General features: G+C 39.8%; 1 non-coding gene across 1 annotated transcript; it reads left to right on the top strand.

Moving 5' to 3' along the window:
- Positions 1-3,870: 3,870 nt before the first annotated feature.
- LOC122039283 lies at positions 3,871-3,976 on the top strand. Its single transcript, XR_006128139.1, has one exon. It is a non-coding gene; the product is annotated as a small nucleolar RNA R71 (small nucleolar RNA).
- The last annotated feature ends 810 nt before the right edge of the window (positions 3,977-4,786 follow it).

The following is a 4,786-nucleotide window of genomic DNA, read 5'->3' as shown; positions in this document are numbered from 1 at the left end:
TACTCTGCATAAAATCTCTCATCCTAGCCTGATCAGTATCATAATCCTGCACAAACTCAGCCACTTGACCTTGAAAATTCCTCGTAAACTGAAAATGATTTTGTACCTCCCTAAACTGATCATCAGATAAAGAGAAGCACCCCTCCAACATTTTTCGTTGGGAATCTTGCTTCTCATGAAGTGATTCTAGAGACGTACGAAAATTCGAAAAATCAAACTTAGAAGATCCCGTGCCATATGCAAAAGAATGCCTAGCAGGCTCCATAAAGCTAGAAGGCTGCGTGTGTCCAAATGACGAGGGCTCATGATGTGGCTCAGTGTCTCCAGGTATAGAAGGGTTATCCTCAGAATCTAACTCAGAAATCACCCAATTAGCCGGGTTACGAATAGTAGTTCGTTCAGGAAAAGGAAGGGGTAAAGGAGAACCACTCCTCCTAGGAAACGCGAAACCATTCTCATCCCGAACGATCATTTTCATAGCAAGACATGTATCAATGTCAATCATGTCATTACCATGAATTATTTCCAACCCATCAAGATCAAGATTTAAATTATAAGCTATTCGGGTAATCAAACCACCAAAAATAATTGATCCCGATGATGCCCTAGCCGATCTCAATATGGTTTGAACAAAATGAAAACCAGAGTCAAATTCAACCTTATAAAGCATAGCCCATAAAGCATAAAACTCTATCTTTTTAACCACCCCATCACTCTCTCCCCTACCAAAAATAGTTTTACTCATGACTCTATGTAGATACCTAAAGATGGGGTTTTGCATATGGGAGGCCTTAGCTCTTGAAGGCTCATAAGGTTGATCTAACCCAGTTATTGCATTCCAAAAATGATTCCAATTAAACCTTGGATCAAACCTACGAGGGCTACCGGTGGTTATTCCGAAACAAGAATTAAAGTCACTAAATGCCCATAGAAATTCTTGATTCATTAATCTAAAAGAGATTTTTCCAGAATAATCATCTTCATTAGTAAAATGGACATCCAATGAACTTAAAAATTCCAAAACAAGACGAGGATATGTAGGCAAATGTGTGTACATAATATCACTCCAATCCAAAAACCCAATCATCAAATCTACATCTTCCCTAATTCCAAGCATATCAAGAACAGTTGGGTCCATATATCTAGTACACACTATCTTTCTATTGACAAGAATTGCAAATCTAGTTACTTGATCATCATTTCTAAACACAATATTGAATTCATTGTCATTACCTTCGTTGCGTGAAGTCCTTTTGCCTTTGCCCTTCACTGGTTGTTTTCCTTTGTCCCTTGATGGCTCCTTCTCTTTGTCTCCACTAGATCCACCCCCTCCTTTGCGAAGTCTCTTCAAAATATTTGACATCTTGATGAGTTTAGAAAGGGGAAGAATTATCTAGAGTTGTGGAACTCAAAGAACAAAACTTCAAAGAACAAAAGATCTTAGGTTAAGAGAACAAAAAGTCCAAGTCTTAGAGAGGAGGAGAATCGGATCTAAGAGATCTTGAGAGATTAGAGAGGGGTTTTTAAGAAATTGGGAGAGAAAGATATGTTTTGGAGAGTTGGGGGTGTGCGGAACACGGCCAAGATCTGGCCGTGTGAGGTAGGAAGAAGACTTTCATAGTTCTCCTACACGGGCCGTGTAGATCTACACGGCCTCCCCATCTTTCCTCTCGGGATTCTTTGCACGGGCCGTGTAGATCCACACGGCCTCCCACTCTTCCTCTCTGGATTCCTCGCACGGCCGTGTCTAGGACACGGCCTCTCCATCCTTCCTCTCGGGATTCTTTACACGGCCGTGTTTTAGACACGGCCTAAATCCTTTTCTCCTCGGAAGATGCTACACGGTCGTGTCTGGATGACACGGCCTAAGCACTTCCCTTCTCTGCAACTTTTGCCTGGCCGTGTATAGCACACGGCCAAACTCCGTTTTGCACCTAACCTGAAAACAAAAATCAAAAGAATGCATCAAACTAAAAGAGATTTAGATGCAGATCAAAACTAACTAAAAGAACCCTTGGGTTGCCTCCCAAGAAGCGCTTGTTTAAGGTCTTTAGCTCGACCAAACTTTATCATTCGCTTCTTTTTCTCGCCCTTGGAGGACAGATATACTTTTCGTTTTTGTTGGGAGATCTTCTCCCAACATCCTCCACCTCATTGTCTTCTTCATTTGGTGGCCTTCCATGAGGATGGAAATTCCATTCCTCAAGTTTATAAATGCTTGACCTGCTACAAGCATTTAAAAGAGATGAGACATGGTTAGAGATATTAGATAAATCATATTCCAACTTTTCCTTACCAATTACCAAAGAAAGCTTATGATTTTTGACATCAATTATAGCTCCAGCTGTAGCAAGGAAAGGTCTTCCTAATATGATAGGAATCCTAGGGTCCTCTTCCATGTCCAACACGACAAAATCTGTGGGAATAACATTCTCATCCACCTCTACTGGCACATCTTCTATAATACCCAAAGGGTACCTGCAGGAATGATCGGCAAGTTGAAGTGCCATAGTAGTAAGTTTAATGTTTTTGAGACCTAATTTATTACAAATTGAGTAAGGAATGAGGCTAACACTCGCCCCCAAGTCACAGAAAGCTTTTTCAAAAAATTCTTTTCCTATGTTGCAAGGGATATAAAAGCTCCCTGGGTCCTTCAGTTTTGGAGAAGTGTTCTTCTCAAAAATAGCACTACATTCCTCACTAAGCGCAATGGTCTCGACCTCTCCTCTTCTTCTCTTGTTTGACATGAGATCCTTCAGGAATTTGGCAAATCTAGGCATTTGCAGAATAGCATCGATAAGAGGTACCTCTACACAAATTTCCTTAACTTTTTCTAGAAACTTGCCAAATTCTTCATCTTTCTTGAGCATTGTAAGTCTTTGAGGAAAAGGGACAGCTTTGCTCTGATGGTTCAGTGGAAGAGTTTCTTCAACCTCAATGGTACTCTCCTCATTAGCTTGAATCTGATTTGATATAGGAGGAGAGAGCTCTTCTTCTTTTTGTATCCCTTTTGAAGCAGTCACTTGGGAGTCTCCCAAGGTCCGTCCGCTCCTAAGCTCAATCCTATTGCAATGCTCCATAGGATTCACATCAGGTTTTCCTGGAAGTTGTCCTGGTGCTCTGGATGATGAGGAAGCTAGTTGGGCAATTTGACTATCCTGGATCTTTTGATGCTTTTCAGAATTATCCATTCTCTGGATGAGCTTTGCTATATCTTGCTTCATTTCATTCTGACCTGAGATAATTTCTTCAAGCATCTTTTCAACATTTGACTTTGGTAAGCCTTGAGAAGATAGATGTTGAAAATTTTGTTGCCCAGCTTGAAAATTTGGTCTTGCCCCCATGGATGGTCCTTGATCTTGATTGTTTCTGTAAGAAAAATTTGGATGACTCTTCCATCCAGGGTTATAAGTATTTGAGTATGGGTTGTTCTGCCTTTGATTGTAACTCATGATTGCATCACATTGTTCAAGTTGATTGATTTGTGCAGTGATAGCTCCCAATGGACATGAGTCATTTGAATGCTCTGAACTCCCACATACTTCACAAGATGTACTAATAGCATTGACCATATTAGCACTAGTCCCCATATTCTCAAATTTCTTTGTAAGAGCATCCAATTTTGCAGACAAAAGAGTGACTGCATCTACATCAAACTTCCCTGATGCTTTAATTGTTGGGTTTACAGAGGAATAGCCTCCACTTCTTTCATTTGCCCATTGATGATGATTTTGTGCTACACTTTCAATGATTTCTTCGGTTTCATCTAAGCTTTTGTTCATAAGTGCCCCTCCAGCAGCTGAATCAAGGGACACTTTGGTATGATAATTGATACCATTATAAAAAGTATGCAACACTAACCATCTTTCCAACCCATGATGTGGGCATTGTCTGAGCATACTATTATATCTATCCCATGCTTCAAAAAGAGATTCTGAGTCAGTTTGCTTGAAGCTTGCAATTAAATTCCTCATATGAGCTGTTTTGCTTGGTGGATAGAACTTATCAAGAAACTGTTGCTCACACTGCTCCCAAGTGGTGATGCTATTAGGGGCCAAAGAATTCAGCCATTGCTTTGCCCTATCTCTTAGAGAAAACCCAAATAACAATAATCTAACTGAGTACCACATATTTCATAAAAGACCTCTAAGTGTTGATTAGGGTCCTCATGAGGTCCTCCACCGAATTGGTTCTGCTGCACCATAGATATGATTGCGGGTTTGATCTCAAAGTTATTATCTTCCACTGAAGGTCTTGAAATACTAGATCGAAAACCTCTCGCATAGGGTGCTGCATAATCCTTGAGTGGTCTATTCGCCATGTTCAAATGTTCCTGTTCTTCAATTTGCCTTTGCAGAATTCTTCTTTTATGGAAAGTTCTATCAATCTCAGGGTCAAAAGGAAAGAATTTCCCTGCAAAGCTAGATCTTCGCATACACAAGAACAAGATAGCAGATGACAATTCGACACAAAAAGAAAAATAGAAGGATCAAAAATGCAGAATTAAATTTATACAAAAAGAATTAACAAGAAGTGAAAGTTATACAAGAAAGTAAAAACAGAAATCTACTGATCAGTTACAACTATGCAATATGAAAGGAAAACAAATGTTATGTTTAGTCTAACTCAATTGATAATTCCTAATGTTATAGCGCAATCCCCGGCAACGGCGCCAAAAACTTGTTACGCTCCGCAAGTGTACGGAAATGTCGCAAGTAATATAAAAGATTATCGTATCCACAGGGACTGGAATAAGCACTAGAAATGTCTCAATGTGAATTAGCTA

Source organism: Zingiber officinale, chromosome 1A, assembly GCF_018446385.1.
Source record: "Zingiber officinale cultivar Zhangliang chromosome 1A, Zo_v1.1, whole genome shotgun sequence".
Lineage (NCBI taxonomy): Eukaryota > Viridiplantae > Streptophyta > Magnoliopsida > Zingiberales > Zingiberaceae > Zingiber > Zingiber officinale.
Note: the sequence above shows the minus strand (reverse complement) of the source record. Positions and strands in the feature narration are given on the sequence as shown.